The 16,139-nt window shown below is 36.0% G+C and overlaps 1 long non-coding RNA gene across 1 annotated transcript in view; it reads right to left on the bottom strand.

Annotated features, from left to right (window-relative positions):
* LOC140252070 (uncharacterized) overlaps window positions 1-16,139 on the bottom strand; it is a 58,000-nt gene that overhangs the window by 8,594 nt on the left and 33,267 nt on the right. The window contains exon 5 of the long non-coding RNA XR_011903528.1: window positions 14,383-14,524. This is a non-coding gene — a long non-coding RNA (uncharacterized lncRNA). The remainder of the gene's footprint in view (window positions 1-14,382; window positions 14,525-16,139) is intronic.

Consider the following 16,139-nt stretch of genomic DNA (forward strand, 5'->3'; position numbering starts at 1 on the left):
ATTGAAAAAAAGTTATTTTACTTCTCTGCTAGCTTTCAAAACTAACTTTTCTTAAAAACAAAACAAAAAAACTAAGCTATCAAACTGATTTGTCTTTTTTCAAAGGCCTTATATTCATACCTGAATCATAGTACCCAAAGGGTATGTTCAACACGAGTAGTTATCACTTGCAAAATGTAATGCTTATCATAGAAAATGACACAAATGGTTCACTACCTTAAAAACCTTTAGTACTATCCCATAAATACAGCACCTCATTAACAAGACACCGAGTTGGATCAATGTGAGCTCTTTCTGACAGTTCTGCTACATACCTGTCTCGTTTTGTTAGCTTAATGAACTTGTTCCCAGCACAATTGCACAAGTGGAGCATGCTGTTCACTTGAGAAAAAAAAAAAAAAAAAAAAAAAAAAAGAAAGAAAGAAAGAAAGAAAGAAAAAAATTTAAAAAGTGATTCAGTTGATACAGATTTTAGAGTCACTCATCTATGCAACACTGAATGACTTTTTTGGCCAAGGATCAGCAATGAGCAGCAGACTGAAGCAATTTTTTTTCTGCTGCGATGCTCTTCCCTTGTGAGAACTGGAAACAATTTTAAAATACTACTTGGTTTCATTAGTTTAAAAAGTTCTTCGAAAAAGAACTCACTATGTTTAACTGCTATTCCATGGATAAAGACACGAATGCTATATCCCAGAAAAACAATTAGGAAAGGAAGCGGATATACAGATGCGTCTGGTTGTATTGTTTGATGAGCCATGTCAGCAGATCTTTCCAGAGTTAATTTTTGTTTTTTTTTTCTTTCTACATGGAGTCTGACATCATTAGAGTCACAAGTCTACAAACAAGACATGAGCTTGGCAGCTCCTACGCTGAAAATATAGGGTAAAATGCACACAGTCCCACTGTTCAAAGAACTGACCAAGTTGGCCCCAGTCCAGCAGAGCACTTAGAGGACGACTGGGATTCCTAATATGTCAACAGCTAAACACATATCCCAGGGCTTTGCTGAAGTGGTGTCTGAGTACTGAGCATCTCATAACCCAGGTTACATGCCAGACCAGGGGCTTGACTGTCATGTTTCCTCATAAAGGATCAGTACTTGCCAATGGCACTAACAGTGTTGATCTATGCAGAATATGCGGTATTTCAGAAAAATATCCCAGCAATCATTCACAGAAGTTAGTGAAGGCTTTACTGGTGGCATTTTGCATTATTTCCTTTTTATTGTTTTAAATTTATTGTTTTTATGGAAAGGATTTTGTAAATTACATTGGTTAATAATTACATGGCAGGTCTTCGGCCACTGATGAAAGAAAGGTTGATCTCTGAATACTTATACCACATCTGAAAACTCACTAACAGCTACCTTTCATCTTGCTTTTTTAATTCTTTTTTTCGTTTTTTTTTTTTTTTTTTTGTTTTGTTTTTTTTTAATTTTTTTTTCTCTGGGGTTTTGTTGTTGTTGTTTTGTTTTTGTTTTGTTTTCTTTTGTTTGGAAGGGGGTTTGTTGATTCATGGATTTAGACTATGCTGCAATGAAGTAAAAGAAAAGTCTGGATACTGAGTTGGTCTTACTCTTAGCTTCTTAGAGTGACTTGTTTATTTGGATCCTAGACTTTCCTGTGATACCGAAAGTGATGTAGCCAGAGTAAAGCAAGCAACTGGATTCAAAGCATACTTAAGTTCTGATTAATAACAAACTACCTCCAGGTTGGAATATGCTGAAAGATTTCACAGATATTAATCTCTGAAAAACATTTTTAATCTTGACACTTAAAATTATGTACACTTGAACCTTGATTAATATTTCAAAGAATGTTTACCAATGGTGAAAATGATAATAAACTTATCTAAGAGTTTATTAAGATGTGCTAGGGGTTAAGTGATACAGGAGAATGACTTGATAGCCCCAGAAGCAGAGATTCCAAATTATTTAACCTGAAATTTCTAATGCTCTGAAGGAATACACCCGATACACAGACAAGACAATTCTACACAGAAACCTTTTCCCACTCTCATTTTCTGGTTTATTATTATTATTTAATTGAGAGCATTCATCAATTCTTCAGCATTTCATACTAGGCTTTCTTACAAGACAAACAGATAGAATTTTCAAGTTAAAAATGCTGTGCAATAGCACCACACTTTCATCTTGATCCCAATAACTTCCTAGTACTCAACCACAAAAGAGATGCATAGGGTTGGTATCTGGAAACAAAGAATGATGAGAAAAAGCAGATTTCATAACTGCATTGAAATAGCAAACATTAATTTCAGACAACGCTTCTCCTGGAAATCATACAGAACAACAATTCTTCTATTGTATGTTTAAGGATAAAATTCTACCAAAAAATCACTATGCAACTATGGTCAATATTTTCAGCCTCATTTATGATCTCCTTTTCCTGTTGTTGTCTAAACTATGAACTAAGGTTTTATTCTGGAGGCCTTCTATGTTTGCAGTGATTTGCCCTCTTGGTTTCCCCTCCTACATACCAGTCTGCTTCTTTATCATAAAATCACTTTTAATTTTTCTTCCACTTCCACTTTTTCAAAGGGTCTCCTCTAATTCCACTATTTTGAAATTGATGAGATTGCCCCTTATTTTTATGCTAATGATTCAAAAACTAATTTTTCAGTCCTAACATAGCTCTGATGGCTCATATTTCAGTCTGCCCCATTAAGATGTTTATATAGATATTAGCCAAATTTATATGTATGTGTGTGTGTGAGAAATCTACAGTTGATTCACGCAGACTCTGCTTATTTAAGTTTTTTATAATACCATTAGAGGATTTGCATCTTGTTCTCTACTTCAATAATTTCTCTTCATCTATATCTCGAAGGCATAAGTAACCATGAAGTTTAAAGAGTTCAGAAACTTTTTTCTTGTCTGTTTTAAGTATAACTTTAAAATTAAACCAACATACTGAGCCAATATGTATTTTTGATAGACGACAGAACAACTTTCTATTTAATCCTTCAGCCCCACACCCTTCTCCAGACATACACCTAGCTTCCCCACCATCACAACCCTGTACAAATCAATAAGAATTAGGAAACAGCCCTAAAAATGACTTCTAGAAGAAATTCATGACTATCAGATAAAAAACACAGGATAAGAAAAATTAATAATAATAACAGGACAAAAATGCTTCAGTATTTTAAATGTAATTATAATACATAGAATATGGTATCATCACATGTGCATCATATGCCTGAGAGACAGCTTATTAACAGATCCATCAAGTCCACAGCCACAGAGAAATGGCTTGTATATGAAAGTGAATTAAGTTTTAATTCCTTCATCTGGTGATATTTTCTACCTAAAGACATGGCGATTTTTATTTTATTTTTAAATCTCCGCCTAATAACAGAAATTATTCTAAAATTAGTTCTGAAAATAGAAACTATTTTTGAAAGTACTGTACTTGAGTGGGTTTTATTACTTTGTCAGTGTCTGCTGATACTAATGACTGAAAAGCAAGAGACTAAATTACAGAAGAGAGAAAGCAAATCACTACACAAACTTTTTATCCTGAAGAAACAAAATGAGGGAGACGGGAAGAGAGCCCACATGAAATACACTTCCAGGACATTCATCACCCTTCCCTTCTCTTAATTCCACCATCCCCTCAGAGATCCCAACTACAGTAGTACTTTGAGGAGACAGGGCTTCCCCCCGATCCAGAGTCTCACCAGTATATCATCTTAATTAGTATTTTCAATTTAAAAGAAGGAAGAAAGTAAGCATGGTGTATGGTAAACTGTAACTTTAATTTCCTTATATAAAAAATGTAAAAGCTTATTAAAAAAATCTCATTCTGCTCCAGAGCCCTGAAACTAAATCATTGATTTCATAACGTTTAAATTTTAATTAAAACTAAACTCTTGCAAAACAAATTAGAAATACATAAATATTGTGTGTTAAGAATACCAAAGGATTTTTCTGACAAGGTACCATGTCAGTCCCCCTGTCTCTGTGGATACAGTGCAGAACATAAATGTGTTTTGAGGTTTCCTCAGTCCTAGCTTCAGCTTATGATCAAAGGAGCTTGTCAAATACATGTCAGAAAATTGTCATCACATTAAAAATTAACATTTATTTTTTCTTTAATTAGACAAGGTTATTACCATTTAAAACTACTAAATGTTCCAGAATACACTGGAGAATGCATTCCAACAAGAAAGTCCTGCTGCCCTGTGTGCCCTGATTAGCAGTTCCCTATGGCTGCCTTCGTGACACAGTTACCACCCCGCTGGGTGTTGCTGCACGCACCATGGCTCTTCAGCCTCCCCTCTGATAAATGCCAGGAGAGTCTGCCATGAGAATAATGAAAACACTTTTTTTCTTTACAGTCCATTCGTCAAGTTTCCAGTCTTATCTACGTGACACAAAAAAACACCCTGGAGATTATTTTAACTGTAAAAATGTTTTCGCTGGCATGTGTACCTCACAAATCATTGCATGCAGAGTGATTTCAGGTTTTGATCTACTTTGAAGAGCTACAAGGGAAAATACTAGAAAAGTTATGAAGATTGAGTTACAAATTAGTAGAACACTTACTCAGGACTCGAGCAGGGCTGTAAGCTGTTACACACCAGCAGCAGCTTTATGGATCTCTTACAGATACGAAAACTTGACCATAAACCCATATATTTTCATGAACACCAGAAGCAATCAGAAAATTTGGGCATGCTAAGAAACCTTTGTTGGTTTATACCTCTGGAAATTTTGCATTTATTGTATTGGTTTGTTTTGTTCCTAGACTACAGATACATGCAAACGATATTTTGGTTGAAGATCTATCTATATACCCACAGTATAAGATAACTGTCAACAAAATATATTCCTAAATGATACCAACAGAGATACAGAAAAAAATAACTTCAGCATCACCTATTACAAGAAGATCTCGTGTTTTTAGTTGCTGAAACTTTTTTTCATTTCTGTAGGGATAGCTCACACTAGTTACTTCAGAGTATTTACTACATGCTGATTGTTTAAAAATGTTTCAAAATGCTTTGGTAAAAATAATAATAATAATCTTAAACTATTTCCAAGACTATGTAAGGGTGTGAAATTATTTTAAACATAAAAACTGTTTTGTAGCCAGATCTTCCAAAATGCTTTAGAAGCTCTCTTGAAGATAAAGATTTGGGGGTATGAGCTGATGAAAGACTCAACATGAGCCAGCAATGTGTGCTTGCAGCCCAGAATGCCAAAAGTACCCAGGGTTGCAGCATAAGTGTGACCAACAGGAAGGGAGAGGTGCTTCTGTCCATTTACTCTGTTCTTGTGAGACCCCACCTGCAGTACTGCACCTGGTTCAGGGGCCCCAGCACAGAAAGACAATGGAGTAGGTCCAGAGGAAGGCCACAAAGATGATTAGAGGGCTGTAGAGCACCTACCCTACAGGGACAGGCTGCGAGAGCTGGGAGTCTGCATCCTGGAGAAGAGAAGGCTCTGGAGAGACCATGTAGAAGCATTTCAGTACCTGAAAGGGGACTACAGGAAGGCTAGAGAGGGACTTTTTATGGTGGCATATAATGACCAGATGAGGAAAAATTGCTTTAAACTGGAAAAGGGTAGATTTAGACTAGGTATTATTATTATTATGAGGGTGGTGATACACTGGAATAGGTTGCCCACTGAGGTTTTCCATGCCCCTCCCTGAAAGAATTCAAGGCCAGACTGGGTGGATCAGTGAGCAACCTGTTCTAGTGGGAGGTGTCCCTGACTATAGCAGGGGGGTTGGAACTAGGTGATCTTAATGATCACTTCCAAACCAAACCATTCCAGAGTTGCAGCAGAGACACGAAACTTTCAGAACTGTCTCTTGCTTATCTGCTGAATACAGGAAAAAAAAAAAAAGGGGGGGGGGGGGAGGCTTCTCATCCTAAGGCTTTGATCATACTTTGCATATGCTCAGAATTTTGGCAGATGAATTCTTTAAAAAGCTTATCTGAGCTGACCTGCTCCCAATGAGGACTCTTAGACTGCAGTAGTTTAGCTGTAACTGCTGCAGCTAGATGCCACTGTGGCACAAAGCACTGCAGCTGAAAGCAGAGCTTCTCTGCTTCCCTGCTCATTGCTTGCTGAGCACACAGGAGGAAGCTGGAAGCAACCAGTCTGACAGACAGGCTCATGTTTCGTGTACAGGAAGTCCAGAATTCTGCTTCAAGAGGAGGCTAAACTACACAAGGATGGAATGAGAGAATACATAAGCTAGGACTGGTGAACTGGGTCTGTTTAGACTTGAGAAAAGAAGGCTGAGAGGGGATTTGATCCAGGTTTATAAATACATGAGGTATGGGGGCCATAGTGGTGAGGCTGGTCTCTTTTCAGTAGTGCGTGGGGACAGGACTAGGGGAAATGGGCTGAAACTTCAGCATAGGAATTTCCGCACGAATATGCACAAGAACTTCTTTACGGTGAGGGTGATGGAGCACTGGAACAGGCTGCCCAGGGAGGTGGAGGAGTCTCCTTCTCTGGAGATATTCAAGACCTGCCTGGACGCCTAACTGTGTGACAGTATCTGCTTTAGCATGGGGGTTGGACTCGATGATCTCTAGAGGTCCCTTCCAGCCCCTACAATTCTGTGATTCTGTGACTGTGGTGAAAGGCTTCAAAATAAAATGAGCAGGAGCTGAAGAGTGGCACAAATACTGTGATTTCATATTGCAAAACAGGAGAAATCAAGTCTGAATCCATAACTATTGTTTCTCCAGAGTTTGGAATGAAAACTAAGATATTTGGCATTAAAACACTTGTCTCCTGACAATTAGCTACATTAATGACAGAGATACTGTCTAGATTTTGATTTGACACAATCATTTGCCAGAATATTTGAATTTCCAAAAACAGAATGAAAACTGGGAGCCTGAGTAGAAAAATGCCAAATCTACAGACAAAAGCCCTTCCCAAAGCAATCTGGTAAAAGTGACTTTCTTCACTTGCTTTGCTCTTCTAGTCCCAAAAAACATAATATTTTATAATATTGAGTTGCATAATGTTTACATGATCAACTTAGTAATAGAAGCCTTGAACCCAATATGATAATTTTTGGAAATCTAGACCAATAAGGCACAGAATATTCCCACCAAAATCAGAAATAACGCAGGACAACTTCTGTGAAACAGAGTTCTAATCATGAAGAGTTCTAAACATGAACATCTAATCCGAGAAGAACCTGAAAAGTGTTCTTTACAGTATGCAAATCAGTGATAGTTTGTGACAAACATGCCCTGAAGAGAAATTAAACATCTTGGTTTAGAGCTGCCATCACAGTCTGAACTTCATAGAATTACTATTTGACTAAAGGAGAAATGTCTCATTTGTAAGCCATTCCACAGCAGTACTCTTCCATTTATCCTCAGCAGTGGTATTCCTTATGGACATTTATTTACTCAAAAAGTCTCAGTCCTAATTACCATATATATATAAACGCTATACCCCTTTAGCACAAGCAGGTTTACAGAAGACATCTCAGAAGTTACCAACAATTACCCCAACACAAACTGGGACTTCATCTGAAGGAAAACAAAATATTGCCCTGTACTTACTACTGACAGACAAATGGAAAAGTCACAGCCAATCCAGGTCACTATATCCTCTCCTCTTTCTGCCATCTCACAGCATCCAGACTAGCCTGCTTCATGCACTTCAAGAACAGCAGATGCTTCAGAGCTGGACCAGACAGGCATACAACTTGCTGTATGTCAACTGGAGCCACTAAGGCTGCTGCTTGGCCGGGGGGACAGTGTTCCTGCCCCTCACCAGCAGCTCCAGCATCACTCACTCCTGTTTCCAAGGAAGGGTATTGCCCATTTAGAACCTCAAAGCATGGAGGATGGAGGGGGAAAGGGAGTGTTGACTACATGACATTTATGTTAGGGAAAAGAAAAAAAAAACAACGGCAAAATCACATACATATATAACACAGCCAGAGTACCACACCCATGAGATGCAAGAGAATCAGATTTACTTTCCTACTGCAGCCTGGACAATGCAGAGATGTTGCACTTTTCACATTCTGGACAAACCCAGGAAAACACACTGGCTAACCACCACTCTGCTCTCATATGTAGTACAGTCCCCCTCAAAAATAAGACTGACTGGCTGGAGTTTTCTGATTAACACTGTCCAGAAATGAACTTCAGTGAAAAGGGCTCTTTTTGATTTTTCAGGTTTTCTCCAAGCATTTTTTTTTTTTTTTTTTTGCTGTAGAATGTGTTATGCCACCCACATTAGCCTGCCTCCCAGTTAGTAATGCATTGCAGAGACCTTGAAATCTCAATCTGATATACGGCTGCTTCAGTCTGTGCTTCTTCCTACCCCATTATAAACTTGACCTTAATTAACCCTCTTAGTGAAATGGAGTTTGTTGACTCTCAAGGACAGTCTCATTGAAAAACAATGTTGCAATGTCACTCAAAAGCTAATGTAAGTCTACTTTATAAAGGGATTTGTACTAATAACTCTTGAATATTAATAGCTTCTTATGCTATGTGGCTTATATAAACTTATATAGATAAGCTAGGACTGAGCTCTGTCATTTCCAGACTTTAGAAAAGAAATAAAATCCCTCCATATTTCCTTTAGAGAAATCTAATCTACTTCTCTTTGGCAATCACTACATCAATCTTTTTGAAAAAATATATTTATATGCAGATTTAAATTCAAATACGGCAGAAACAGCTGTAAATCAAAGCACTGCCTATTAAAACAGGATATCCAGTTAGCACGTTAATTTCTACTGTGGCTTTCTAATGAAAATGTCTCCCCCACCTTACTCCACACATGCTTTAGTTTTATAAGTGATAAATATACAGGGCAAAGCTGAGGAAATATAATTTAATTAAAAATTCCCCTACAAAAAAGTTGGGGGTAGTAAGGTAACATCTGCCCTACATCACTTGAATGTCCTGGAGTTTGCTCAGGTCTGACTGTGTGAAGGGTGTTTACTGGCATTATCCATCAATATGTTACAAAATATGATATAGCATAACAACAATTAATCTTTTAAAATTCACTTTAGATGGAGCATATGCTTTCTCATAAAAATAACTGAGATCACTCGATTCACTATGTTTCTTTGTTTGTCCAGAGTTTTAAAAGTATATACTTCAGAATTGATCGTTGAATTGATTGCCCTTACAAATCTGTGCCAGTCTTCACTTTCAAGAACTGTACTGAGTCGTAATTATTTCTCAGACTATTTAGGGACTGAGGAAAGATTATGAGTTAGTTTAACAATGAAAATATTCATACAGAGCATCTAAGTAGCTGGAGTTATTAAAATAATAATAATAATAAAATCCCACTGGCATTTTCTGAATGGTAAATGACCATTAATGGGTTTTCATCCATGAATTACGAAGCAACTATTTTATGGACGTACAGCACATTTATTACCTTGTCACAAAACACATTTTATCCTCCAGATTTTGCATAACAATGTGCTTATATAGCATTAACTATATAAGTTATATTTAGCAAAATGCAAAACAAGGGAATTTAAGATATTTACATACCAGGGAACCAAAAGTAAAAGCTATTATTTACCAGTAGGTTAGTGTGCAAGCATTTCTCACTGTTTTGGCATCCTAACTGAAATCTGAAGAACCTTAAATTTTCACCCCTGTCTAGAGCATTTCTCATTCAATTTATTTTTGTACTATTGTGTTGATTGATTTATGTAAAAAGAACAAAATAATTAATACTGTGCCCACCAAAAAGCATATACTGCTACATAAAGACTGCAGCCCCAGTGGGTGAGGAGAAAAGCATTCCTTATGTCTAAACAAAGTGTATCCAAAGAGCGAACAGTTTCAGCAAAGCTGAGCTCTGTGGAAGGCAGGCCAACACTCAGCTCCAAGTGGGAGCACAAACTGCACCTCAGCTTCTCCAGTCCACCTTCCACAGTCTACCACTATCAATTGCATGGACTGTTTCATGAATATCTCTATCTCCCACCTGTCCTCAACTTGTCTTCTCTTATGGAGACTGTCACAGGTTACCCTAAAATCTACCGGCATTTTTTGCCCAAATTTCTTGGCAATCTGCCCGCATTCTCCACCAATTATGTCACAGGTTACCCTAAAATCTACCGGCACCCATGACAGGGGTATAGACGGCCTGCAGGGCCGCTATCCCAAAAGGAAAAGAAAACAAGGAAAGAGAAAAAAAATACAGCGGCAACGATCTAAGGAGGCACACTATTTTACTAAATACTATATCGGAATACAGAATAACACAATATAATGCAATATAATTGGAATTAAGGCTAACAAATCAAGTAAAATAAGAGAGAGTGAGTCCCGAAACCGAGAGGCCTACTGTAACTCTAGGCAAACGGCTGGAACGCTCCCACACGGCTCTCCCCCTGGCTGGCAGGATCCAAGAGAGCGAGTCCAGCACTGAAGTGAGATTATATAGTCCTGGTCATATGACTGACCGTGGTGTTCCCTGGGACATGTAGTCTTCTTTCTGTGAGCAGCAGATTCGTCAAAATTATCTATGCTTAACATGATGTTATGATGTGGAATACTGATAGCAAAACTACAACATTGCAAAACCATGACAAGACAACAAGAGATTTCCTTCTAGCTTTACCTTACTTTGTATGTCTTTGAAAATAAGCAAAACAACAATCCTGAAAATCAAATCAACTCATTCTTATAAGGAGTCAGCATGGCTAACATTCAAAATACACTATCTACTGCTTGATCTCTCCTCTGTTTCCTTCATCAGACTTCATCCTGAGACATGATCTACTGACCAATACTACCCTGCTGTATACAGTTATATGTCAGTAAAGGCCAAATTAAACTACAACTGTGTGAGATGAAGCTGGGAAGTATGAATCCCAGCAGTTTATGTATCCAACTCAAGATTTATCATCTTTACAGTCTTTATTTGCCATTCTCACATACACAGAACATATTTTCTCCTTCTACTATGACAAATGACCTTTAGGATCTAGGACTCAATTTTTCAAATACGTCAAAGTGTTTAGCAGTGATTAAAAAAGTAACATTTCTCCATGTGAAATGGGAAAACTTTTTGATTGATAACATTGTTCTGGAATATTTATCCAAAACAAGAATATCTAGTGCATTGCTAGAAGCAATCTATTGGTGAATTCTTGTTTTGTCTTCACTCTAACATCATAAAAATCACAAAAGCTAATTCTAGTTACTTTCTCAGACAGTCTAATGTATTAGGGAAGATCCATTCAAGAAAACATTTACATTCTCTATTTACATTGTATAAATCTAAACGAGAACAGATATTTAAAAACAAAAACAACAGAGCAGAAATATACCATAACCAGGGGCAAGCAACAGAGTGTTACTCTTCCATTTTTGCTGTTCTAAGGCAACACAGCTCAATGTTTTTCCTCAAGTAACAAAATAATGACACAATTTCTTTTTAGCCAACTCTATTTGTTTTCAGGTGTTTGCAGCTCATAAAACATGAATAATCCGTTCTTCAAATTTTCAGCTGATATATCAGGCATTAAACATATATTTAGCTATAACTAAAAATGATACATTTCCCTTTTCAGAAAGCCATAAATACACAGAAGTTTTTTTTTCATTTTTTAGTGGGGGGAAAAGAAAACAAACACAAAAAACATCCTGAAAATTAACCAAATATACTTAACTTCCTGAAGGTATTAGAATTTCAGCTGCTATTTTATGACTTTTTTTTTTTTTTTTTTTTTTTTACTGCTAAACTCAACATTTCACACATTGAAAGTTCATTTATTATCCCACACATGGTGAATAATATCTCTTAAATATATATAACAAGATAAACTAGTAGTCCATTTAGTGGCAATAAAAGAACAGAAAGAACTTCAGTGAAAATGAGTTTGTCCTTTCCAAGCCATCAGATCAGAAAACAGGAAAAAAAAATAAAAATAATAATAATAATAATTCTGTATTCAATACAGCTTGCCTATGATTCCAGTGTCTACTTTATCTTCAAGCATTGTTAACAGAGATACTAAGAAGACGAAGGATAAATTTCATGTTTTCAGGCCCACTACTGTAATTGAATCAGACAGCAAGTGCACGTAAGACAAAGTCTACTAATGAATTAATATACAAAGGATTGCATTATTAATAAGAATTTTCTTCCTGTTAAATACCACACTTTCATCTGTGATACATGGCCACCTAGTGACTAATTTAAATTGATCGAAACATTTATGTGATATATACAGTTAATTACATTACACCTTCAGCGCTTCAAAATGTTCCAAAACAACTGTCAAAGTCACAGCACCAACCTGTAATTGGTAGCTGCAAAATGTGTAGTTTTGTTAAGGACTGAGTGAAAAATATGCTTATGATTTTATTAAGACATTATTTTAAAATCAGAGGCAACTCCAATATTAAAATAGAACATGTACACATTATTATTTGAGAGAAAAAAAAAAAATCTTATGAACCATTCAGCATATTGACAAGGAACAGGAAAATATTTGGTGTGTCTTCTTTGTAAGTAACCTCATTATTCAAATTCTGCAACTAAAACCATTTCTCATTAAAAAATTAACCATTTTCATCAGTTCAGCTGTAGCCAAGAGATTTTCAGTGTTTCAAAATTTGTTCCAATCATTTTTGTCTTGTGTGAGATTAGCTAAAATGTATGTGATTATTTTTACAATTCTAAAATGTTGAGGTTTTGTCTAGTGCTACACACACATGCATTTTCCTAAAAGCTCTTAAAATCCAGATTTCCATTTGTTTATTTTGCACCTGATCAACTAAGATGAACATTGGTATTGAAATTTGTCTTTAAATACAAGTTCTAAGACTAGTGTGGAAAGCACATAACCACTAACAGCTATTGTGAAGGAATAAAACTAGGAAACTCATTTCTTAATTTGCTCTGCTTTTCTTGCTTTAAGTCCACTGTTCTCATTATTTTCAAGAAGTTTGCATACATACTTACTAATGAACTGATCAGTGATGACAGTGATAGGATAGGTGATCCCTTGGACTCACAGGTAAAATAACCACAGAGCAGCAAAAATGGGGGGGGGGGGTGGGTTTCTACCATAGCTTTTTGGGGTTTAAAATTGAGTTGTAGGTTTATTTTGACATATTGTGAACTCTGTTTATACTATCATGCTTGTAACAAATGAAATTTTGACAGGTTAGAAGAAACACCTTATATTTGTTACTACCACGTGAAGATTGTTTCTGTTCAGTATTAAATTTTTCACTGCGGATTCATTCTGCAGCATTACCAACTCTCTATTCATAATTATAAAAATAAAAGCTCTGGTGAGGATGAAAACAAACAGCCCCCTTCCTCAGCTAATTATCTTTGACCTTTATTTGCTGTGCAGTTTGCTGCACAAAAGTGATGGAGATAGGTGTCATCTGAGATAATGAGTATTGCTTGACAGAGAAAACATTTCAGAAGTTGCAAGTGATAAAAAATAAAGTGATGATTTCTATTGTATTGCCTGTATCAAGTATTCGGTCACTCTGAACTGGGACCAATTGCATATATTTATCACTTCTCTGAAATGGATTGGGTCTGCAGCTTCCTTTAGCTGCTTCACCTAGAAAACTAATGTTACAAATTATATCTGGGGAGCTAAGTACTGTGGAAGTAAAGCACACATTTTCATTTTGGGATTGACATAGGACTCAAAAGGTTTAAAAGAAATATTAAAAAGCCTTGAATTTGAGCTCATCAATACGTTGATGTCTATAAGAGGCAGCCCTCTTCCTTACATTTCTCTCCTTTTTTTTTTTTTTTTTGCACTCCCAAACAAACAAAAAAACTGTCAGAATTTCTCTTGCTCTGAATATTTCTTGTACATCTACTTGAAACACCTGAACAATTACAATTATTAGCATTTCACTGAATTGCACTTCATGAACTTAAAAACAGTTTTCCCAAGAGAATTAATAAGAGAATCAATAAGAGAATCAGGAAATTTGACTTTCTGCTAAAAAAAACAAACAAACAAACAAACAAAAAAAAACAAAACACAAAAAAAATGCTAAGTTAGTACACAAGAAAATAATATTACATAAATGAGTCTCACTGGGTGTTTGATAACTCAGACTGTCAGAATAATAGTTCTCCCAGCTTTTGACAGCCAGGGAACAATAGCCTCTCCTCATACTCTGCCAGTCCCATTTCAAGAGGTGACAGTCCTGCCTTCTCTTAGGGAAACAGTACACTGATATCTCCTCAACATGACTCTACAAGCATCATAAATTCAAGTAGAAGGCAAAATAATAAACTACAAACATACACAGGACTTTACAACACAACTTCTTCAGATCTGATTTGCATGAATGATGTAACTCCAAGTGCACCTAATTACTGATATTACTTACTAGTACTTCATTGAATGCAGGAGGAGACTGGTCGTCATTGCTTTTCTTTTGGTACGTAGATTCCACAGTTTAACAAATGAGATAATCAGGAACTTGACAGTCATTTTCCAGTCACAAATCTCCAAGAACAACTCAGACAAATCTGTAGAAGAAAAGAGACTTGATATCAAACCCCCAGTGTTCTTTACTATTAGTTTTAGGGCAGTGGGCAATTTACATCCAAAATTATATTAAAATATTAACTCAAGCTTCTTAATTATTTGTAACCATTCACCTATTTCATAATACATATCACCGATATCTCTCCATAAAATAATTTCTGATAGAACATTCTGACATTGCAATGTCTTTGCACACTCTCTATGAGAATGTAATTAAACATTATGTGTTCCCTATTTTAAATAGCACATAAGTTCTTCGACCATTACAAAAGAAAAATGTTGCCTCTTCCGCTTTTGATTTCCTGAGTTTTGAAAGGGGACTATAATCATAATCAAGTAGCATGAAGAGTCAAGATCACCATGAAATGTTTATTCTTCCACTAAAAAGACAAAAAAAGTTACTGATATGATCTGAAATATAAGCAACACAAAGTACAAAAATGCAAACATACCAGTTTAAGCAGATCATCAAATTTAATTCCATATTAAAATGTGTATTATCTGGTAGCTCATATGAAAAGCAATGGTTTATTTACATAACAGTATAAAGTATTGTTTCTAATGTATTAATTTGTGAGCACAAGAAAACATTGTTCTGCGCACACTGGTTACAGAATGCCCTATCCTCATATTTATTTAGTATTTGCCACATAAATTATTCTAATCAGAGTGAACTGTTCCAACACAGTGCGTTGAACATTCCATCTTTCTGAAAGTGAAATGCCATTGCTGTTCCTAATTAAGCTATTTTCCTTTTAAGCTTTCCACAGGATGGTGTGAAGGGTGGCAACATTGATGAAGATAAATTGGATTGAAACTGAGATACAGCTGTAGATAAGGTTATTCTGCTAGTTAGCAAAAGGAAATTACAGCCATTTAAAAGATGACTAGAGACTTGGTTTCCTACTGCTCAGATAGTATACAGTAGAAAAAAATCCAGGGGCTACAGGAAAAAGAGATATTTCAGATACACTGGCACTCTTCCATTTGACTTAAAAATACAGTAAAAATGCAACAATGATTCATAAATAAATAAAATATATGTGTTCAGATAGTGGATTATGTGATTTTGTCCAGGAACCTGGTAGACTGCTTTACCTAACATAATTAAAAAACTGTCAAGAAAGTACAGCTTTGACTGAATGCACTCTCTACACTGCTATAAAGGTACTAAACAAGTTCACAACAGTATTAGAAAGACAGCATTTCAAAAGAGATAACACTTTCTCTGCTACTCAAAGTTAATGATACCAGGTAGACTTAACCTACTCTGAAGTCTAGATTTGTCAAAGCCCAGTTGATAGCAAGACTTACAAACTGTTAGGAAAAATAAGAGTCACAGACTAGAAGTTGCTACCTTTTCATGATAAATATATCAAAATCTAACAAGTGAAATGGAGATTCAACATGTTGAATAGATCTGTGTTAATAAAGTCTACACAAATTTCACTCCCCAGACATTTTGCTATGTAGTTATTTAATAGCTTCCTAAACACTGGCTGAGTTCTTCAAAGACTATTTTCTTGACAATGGGCACAAAGTCACTAGTTAAAATTTCTGCAAGAGCTTTAGAAACAACTGTCTCGCTCCAAGTTA

The sequence above is a fragment of the Excalfactoria chinensis genome, chromosome 4 (assembly GCF_039878825.1).
Source record: "Excalfactoria chinensis isolate bCotChi1 chromosome 4, bCotChi1.hap2, whole genome shotgun sequence".
NCBI lineage: Eukaryota > Metazoa > Chordata > Aves > Galliformes > Phasianidae > Excalfactoria > Excalfactoria chinensis.